Here is an 8,204-nt window from a genome sequence, read left to right on the forward strand (position 1 = left end):
GACAGAGAGATCCATGAAGAACAGGTATGAATTGCTCCAAATGCTCTTGTTTCATTCCTGGGTCTGCAAGGTCACCTTCTTCTTATCCTATTAAGGTTTTGGGTTCTAGAAAGCTGTGCCTCCCTAACCACCCTGTGCTAAACCTCACCTCCCATATAGAGGAGATTCAGAACCTTGACCCTTCCTGAGGAGCAAGATGGAAAATGGACTCATCTGCTTAATTTATTGAAAAGCAGATCTTGTGGTCTGAATGAAGAATTCGGGGATAAAGTCAGGGAGAGTGAGTGTCTAGTGTGCATTTCCAAAGCCCTTGACAGATGGTGGCTTTGCAAGATTGTAATTGCAGTGAGTTTATGGTGAGTCTCTGTACTTGCTAGGCAGGGGACTCAGTGCTGGAAGATCCAGGCAGCAGCCCGAGGGGCCTGTTCCCAAACTGTTCATCTCAATGCTTGACTAGAAGGTCTCAGGCTCAGGCCTGTTTGTTATTGTCTGTGTGTCTTGCACTCTGAGACAGCAATGGTGCATGCATTTCTCCTGGTTCTCACAGTGCTCTCTGTTTCCATATTTGTTTTTCTCTTTCTCTGATTCTGTTAACTTTTCTCTTTTTTTTGTGGGTGTGTCTCAGTCTGTGAGTCTGTGTGTGCATACATCCAAATGCATATGCACAACTTTTATATGTTTATATTTCCCTCCACACATGGAATATAGGGGTCTATGTCTTGGCCTGAGTATTTACCTGTAACACTTTCATGGTCATGTGAATGCTTTGTTCTGGGAGCCCCACTGTCAACAGTACAGTTCTTTGACTATGTGGCCACGTTTGTCTGTATATTTGTATTCCTTGTGCAGATTATAATTTTGTGTTGATATGTGGTCTCTTGTCAAAACAGGAGAAAAGAAATCACCGGTTTCTGGGTGTGTTGGGGTGGGGAGCATGGAGAGGTGTGGCCTAGGCTCTTGATAGCTTAAGTGTCTTGACTGCAGATTTCCTCTTGATTGAACAAAGGGAGCCAGGGAAGCCTCCATCTGGATGCCGAGATTCTGGTGTCCTGGACGCAGAAAAACACGTTTCTGAAGCTGAAGAATATCCAATATGTAGAATTCAGAAGGTGTCCTTCCAGGACTGGGGTAGTACAGGACCCACCCTGAGCTCATATATTCCTAAATGCTGATGTTCATTGTATTCTATCATTTGGGGCCAGGCCACACTTCAGGCCAAATCCATATTATGAAGACCTGGAGAGAATGGAGGAGGCGGTCATGTCAATTCTGCACAACTTAGAGATGGAGAACACTGAGATCCATGGGAACAGCCATAAGCTGAAGAAGGAGATTACCTTCTCTAGGTAAGTCCTGGTCAGAAAGGCTATCACCTGTGGAATGGCCATTTCTGACTTTCTTTGTTCTGGATTGGACGGTCTTCAGCTCTGGTTCTATCTCTTGTGCTGTTTACACATCAGTGTGCCAGGGTCATTAGGACTCAGTTTTCAGTTCCACAAAAGACTGTTCCTCATCCCAGGATTGTCTAGAAATCTTCAGAAGGCTCTAGATAGAACAGCACTGATTGAAGTCAGCAGGTTATTAGGCTGACCTGGACCTATGGTGTCATACCAGGTTTTACAAAACTCAGTGTGTGGACCACATGGTTAGCATGACCTTCTCTTGGTTCTACTGACCTCCTTTGAGGGTGTTTGCCCACTACTAATTGATGTTGCCCCCATGCATTGGGCTTTCATGGATAGTTGTAAATCCATGTTCTTTTTGAGAGATGTGGACACTAATTGGTGCTCGGGCCAAGCAAACAATTTATTCTTCCCGGAATTTATTCTTTGTGGTTTGTGCAGCAGCCTTATATGTATCGAAATGAATTCTGTTAAGTCTTCATGGGTATCTGGGTCCTGGTGGAGTTAGTGGCACTCGGGAGTGGGAATGGGAGAAAGGGGCAGCATGATCTTACTATGCAGACTGTATTTCCAGAAACCTGCTCAGCCAGCTCCTGATGGAGAACACATGTATGAAGAAGTTGGTCCCACTGAAGCAGGAGAGCAAGGAGGTACATCTTGATTGTGCACTGAACCAGAAAAATTTGGTTGACTTCAACAAGAAAGATAAAGACCAGCAACGTCCAGACCCAGCATCATCTGGTAGGGTTGAGCAGCTGTGTTAGCTTAAAAATATCTGATAAAGTTTGCCAATTTGATACATCTTTGCTCTCTCCTACCACCTTTCTAATTTACACTCACAACCAGCCAACCACCTCATGTAATGGAATTGTTCATTGCTCTGCCTATGCACAAGTATTCTGGGAAGCCAACCACTTTTCAGAAACTGAATTATTTTGCAAGTATATTTGTCTGCTCTTTTTGAAGCTGCAGTATAGAAATGGTGACAGATTAATAACATACCTCATTATTGCATATCCACGTGATAGATTGGATGCTCTGTAGAGTTTTGAACAAGTTCTTGGTTCTTTGACAAATGACACTCTGTGGTCATGTGACTTCTTGTGTGGGAAGCACCTTTGCCGGATAAGAACAAAGTGCAAATGTCAAATTAGAACTTGTCATTGGTTTTAACCTTGGTGACATATGGACATCTACTTTCTTCCTGCAACCCAATGAGGTTCCTTCCATTGCCCTGTTCTTGGTTTGCACTGGTATAAGTCTGGGTCCCATATTGGCAGCCCATATTACTTTGAGGCTCTCTGGAGATTTTGCCCTTCCCAAAGAGTAGCAACAATGATATCAGTTAAAAGGTCCATGTTGACTGTCCAATAGAACTGAGATGGTAGAAGGCAGCCTTCCGACAGCTGCCTTGCATTTCACCACCAAATCAGTGTCTGAAAAACTGCCTTCCTCTCCCAGGTCTCAGAAAGTGCAAGAGAGCTGGAATTGGACACACAGCAGTAAGAGAGCTTCCTGAAGAATAAGTTGCTTTCTCAGGAGTCCCTGATGACAAACATCCTGAATGGTAACAAATTTTTTGGATGAGTATTCTTCCTCAGAGTTAATTTGTCATTGCTTAGAGACCCTAAATTTATATAACACTAAGCCAGCCAAACTGATTGAGGTCTTACTTTCTTCTCAGAAAAAAGCACCTGAGAGACAACTTGGGGGACCGCCTTTCATTATGTGTGCAAGAGGAGAAACAGCAATACATCTGTGCTTCCAAATGTTCGTTAAGATTGTGGTGTTTAGAAATATTTTTGTTATGATTTTAATTGAAATTTTCTTTTTGTTGTTTCATATTTATATGTTCTTGTTACTGTTTTTATCTTTTCAAATATTTTTAAATATTTTAATTTATTTGTTTTAATCCTGTTTTGTTGTAAAAATGAATTCCTTATGAATAAAAATTGAATTCTATCTCTTGACTCTTAAGACCATCATTCTTATTCAAGGGTTCTGTCCCCTCCTGTGGACTTAGAACTGACAGGTGGAGATGGATCTCTGCATGTTCCATGGATCCTGGGCTAATAAGTGAATTCAAAGTCACCAAGGGGTACCCAGTGTGACAGTGTCTTTTGTGTGGAAAATGTGGCTGTTTCTCGGACACACACTTTATGAAGTAATCACTGACATGCTTTACCCAATTGTTAGGGTCCATGTGGTTCTTCTGAGAGAGTAGCAGATGCTCTATCCTGTGAGTCATCACCACAGCTCCTGCAGGTGCTTTTGTCCTTCCACATCATGTACTGTATTAGGTGGACAGGATCACCTCCAATCAAATAGAGAGATCTCAGGAGATGTGTATTCACAGGAAATTTACTGAGCTGTGCATGCTCAATGTGTTAGCTTGCCAGCCATCCCTACAGGGCTCTGGTGTCACCACTCCTCATTGTGGGTCAGGATCATCCTCCAGCACCACTTAGTGTCCATATTAGAGCAGATCTTTCACCTATTATCAATGATGACCATATGTATTCTGCACATCTGACAAAATACAGAATAGAAATTAGCTTCCTGTTGGCCAGATTGGCATAATGAGTTTTTTGATTGTTAGCATGAAAATTATTTTAATCTAAGCAGTTTAGGGAAGAACCTCAAGGACACCCATAGTGAATGCAGCCTGCAGCTGTGAACACAGGTTTCTGTTGGAGAGCAGGCCTGTGCAGGCCCAGAACCTAGGTGGGACAGTTCAAGCTACCCTTTTTCCATGGCCAATCTGGGATCATATTGAGAATGTATTTTTTCCAGGTGACTGATTTCCAATTTATGGAATTGAACTAACTTACTGAGAGTGGAGGTGACTCAGAGAGTTAAAGTACACAAGGACCAATCCAGTATGTCCACAAAAGCTTGCTGTAACCCTGGGCTTTTAAAAGCTCAGCAGTTAGAGAAGCAATGTAGTATTTGGTTATTCTCATGCTTAGGTCTAGTCATTCATTATAAGCTGACCATGACACAAAAAGAGTCATCTGTGTCACAATAGAAGCTAGTTGTAACTAGATTCACCCCCACACTATCACATCACTACCGTATTTGAGGTTCTCAGTTACTATCTAAGAACCTGGAAGAGGCCTGGGTCTTGCTACACAAACTCATAATTTATGTCTTCATGACACTGTGTGCTTTGTTCTGTTGATGCTACCATTGGCATACAATACCTTGCATACTTTGTGCTGACATCTGTCACATGAGACAATAGTTCATGCCATGCCTAACCTGCATAAACTGTCCTTAGAGTACGGTGTAGTCAGAGGGTCCTTTTTTTTCTCTCTGAATTTTCAAAATATTTCCAGTCTTCAGACAAGTCTTCAGCCATTGTCCAGTGCCTGTCTTGAGATGTCCACCTTTTCAGCTGAGTGTCTTCATCCAGGCTGCTCTGTAATTCTGTAGAAGATTAATAGGGTTCCAGCCCTAGGATTTAATTCAGTGTGATTGTACTTTCCAAACATGCTCAAAGCCCTACATTCCACCATAGCCTGTGTGCTTTAGAGATAGAAAATAAAGAACCACATTGCACTTGAAATTTTTCCTCCAACAAAAGGAGAGCCTGCATAGGGCCTTTAAGTAACTCTAAGTCCCAGCTTCTGCATAACTCCCTTCATCGACTCCATTATTGGTGTATTTTCATTACTGCTCACTTTATTTTTGGTGTGCAAAGAATGTGTACCATGTCAGTAAAGTGTGTGTGTGTGTGTGTGTGAGAGAGAGAGAGAGAGAGTGAGTGAGAGAGAGAGAGAGAGAGAGAGAGAGAGAGAGAGTTTGTGTTTGTTTGTGTTTCTGTGCAGGTGTTTGTGTATGTTCATCCATGAACTCACTATCAATTTTCATAAAATGACTTAGAAGACTGTAATGAAAACTGTCGAGGTGCATGCAGACGTGTGTTACTAGTGTCCCACGGCACCTGGCAGGTAACACTGAAATGGTGGTCTACTATAATACAGCCTAAAAACAGGCTGTGGATGGTTTACACAGAGATTGTGACGTCATCACCACTAGAGAGAGCAGCAAAAGCTTCATTTATCACATGCTGCTGTTACCAAGATGAGGCAAAGCCTTATCCTACAGAGAGTCTGGTATGATTTGATGGCAGGAAATAAACTTAGTACTAAAATCATTCAATTACAAACAAAGAGGATAATACAAAGAGTCATAAGATTATTCTCATAAGAAAATAGATAGTATTTAGACGATGCCACTACAAAAATTAAAAAATATATATGAGGGCCACTAGGCTTTAATGCAGCCTTTCTACCAGAAGTTTAATGACGACCTAATAACAATAGTGCTTCAATTATTCCTCTGATTTGAAAGAGAAGGAACATTGCCAAACCCCTTCTCTGAGTTTCTCTTTTTACCTAGAATTCCTGAGTCTGTTGCTTCTTCCATTGTCACCCCATCAATAGAGCTGCAGGGCGAGTCTGTCCCGCCCCAGAGCGTATCCACCAGCTGACAGGGCTGGGTTTTGCTCTGCTTGCCCCTGCTCCTGCCCCCGCCCCTGCTCTTGCCCCTGCCCACGCCCCCGCCTCACACCCTCACTGGACATCGCCTCCGACCCATCCCCCCTCCCAGTCCCACCACCGCCCTCGACTCAGACCCGTCCCAACCCCCGCCCCCAGCCTGCCCTCGCCCCTACCCTGCCCCCGCCCCGACCCCCCCACACCGGTCCTCTCCTTCGCCCCCCCCCCCTCCGCCTGTGCCCTCACCGCTGCTGCTTGCGTTGCTAGCATTCTGTCTTCGACTCCCCTGTCGACCCCACCGCCACTGCTGCTACCTTCTCCCACTTCTTCAGCCCAAGACTTTTGAGATCCCGGCTTGCAGCACTCTGCACTAGGAGGCTAATGGAGGTGAGGAGAGCCTAAGGGACAGACCCCAGGCCTGGCCCCAGAGACTTGTGTCTCCCCCTCCCTGGAAGTGCTTTCCCGCAGTTCTCCATTCTGGGTTCAGTTTGTGGGGACCCCAGCAGGTGGCAGGCTTTGCTGATCCTCAGGTGTGAGTCTGGGACAGTGGTGGGACTTATGGTTGAGGGAAGTCTTTCAGGCAAATGCAGGCTTTTCTCAAACTCTTGGACCATCTGGTGCCCTCCCTGGGGTCACAGGACCTGTGGACATTGGGAAGCCACTTTTCGCTGTCCTGTGTGACTTTCCCCGCAGAGTGAGCTCTCCTGCAGGAGATACTCTCACATGCTTCTTTAAAAGCACCTGCTCCTCAGATCCAGATCAGTTGTGAAAACAGGCTTCTCCATGTCAGTGTGCTAGCTCCCCCTCCCAGCTCAGAGCTGCCACACCTAAGGAGCCTCCAGCCCCAGTACTGGTTGGGTCTCATGGAGGAGTTAGAGCAAAGTGCCCCTTCTGAGAAGTGACTCAGAACAGGAGGTTCCTACAACCCAATGAGGTCTCTTCCAGTTGCCCTGTTCTTGGTTTGCACTGGTATAATTCTGAGTCCCAGATTGGCAGCCCACATTGCTGTGAGGGTTGCTGGAGATTTTGCCCTGCCCACAGAACAGAAGGTTCAGAAGAAAGGCCAGTTTGGCATAATGAATTCTTTTGATAGATGGCAACAAAATTATCTTAATCTAAGCAGTTTAGGGAGGAACCTCAAGAGCATCCATAGTGAATGCAGCCTGCAGCTGTGAACACAGGTTTCTTTTGGAGAGCTGGCCTGTGCAAGCCCAGGACCTAGGTGGGACAGTTCAAGCTGCCCTTTTTCCATGGCCAATCTGTGTTTGTATTGAGAAAGTATTTTTTTTTCCAGTTGACTGATTTCCAACTTATGGAATGGAACTGACTTACTCAGAGTGGGGTTGACTTAGAGAGTTAAAGTACAGAAGGAATAATCCAGATGTCCACAAAAGCTTGCTGTCACACCAGGGCTTTTAAAAGCTCAGCAGCTAGAGAAGCAATGTAGTATTTGGTTATTCTCATGCTTAGGTCTAGTCATTCATTATAAGCTGACCATGACACAAAAAGAGTCATCTGTGTCACAATAGAAACTAGTTGTAACTAGACTTATACCACATTATCACATTATTACTATATTTGAGGTTCTCAGGTATGATCTTAGAAACTAGAAGAGGCCTGGTTCTTGCTACATATAGTCATATTCTATATCTTCACAACACTGTGTGATTTGTTCTGTTAATGCTACCATTGGCATACAATACCTAGGATATTTTGTGCTGACATCTGTGACATGAGACAATAGTTCATGTCATCCCTTACCTGAATAAGCTGTCCTTAGAGTACAGTGTAGTGGGAGGGGCCTTCTTTTCCTGTGAGATAGCAAAACATTTCCAGTCTTCATACAAGTCTGTCAGCCATTGTCCAGTGCCTGTCTTGAGATGTCCACATTGTCAGCTGAGAGTCTTCATCCAGCCTGCCCTGTAATTCTGTAGAACATTAATAGGGTTCCAGCCCTAGGAATTAATTCAGTGTGACTGTACTTGCCAAATATGCTCAAAACCTAGTTTCCACCCTAGCTCTGTGTGCTATACAGAAAGAAAATAAAGAACCCCATTGCACTTGAAGTTTAGCCTCCAACAGAAGGAGAGCCTGCACAGGGCCTTTAAGTAACTCTAAGCCCCAGCTTCCCCACAACCCTGTCCATCGATTTCTTTATTGGTGTGTTTTCATTAATACTCACTTTCTTCTTTGTGTGGAAAGAATGTGCACCATGTCAGTAAAGTGTGTGTGTGCGTTTGTGTTTGTGCATGTTCATGCATGAACTCACTATAAATTTTCATAAAATCACTCAGAAGTC

General features: G+C 44.2%; 1 long non-coding RNA gene across 1 annotated transcript; it reads left to right on the forward strand.

Annotated features, from left to right (window-relative positions):
* The first annotated feature begins 2,857 nt into the window (after positions 1–2,857).
* LOC134483592 (uncharacterized) lies at positions 2,858–3,365 on the forward strand. Its single transcript, XR_010060386.1, has 2 exons — positions 2,858–2,970; positions 3,088–3,365. It is a non-coding gene; the product is annotated as an uncharacterized LOC134483592 (long non-coding RNA).
* Positions 3,366–8,204: the final 4,839 nt, after the last annotated feature.

The sequence above is a fragment of the Rattus norvegicus genome, chromosome 19 (assembly GCF_036323735.1).
Source record: "Rattus norvegicus strain BN/NHsdMcwi chromosome 19, GRCr8, whole genome shotgun sequence".
Classification (NCBI taxonomy): Eukaryota; Metazoa; Chordata; class Mammalia; order Rodentia; family Muridae; genus Rattus; species Rattus norvegicus.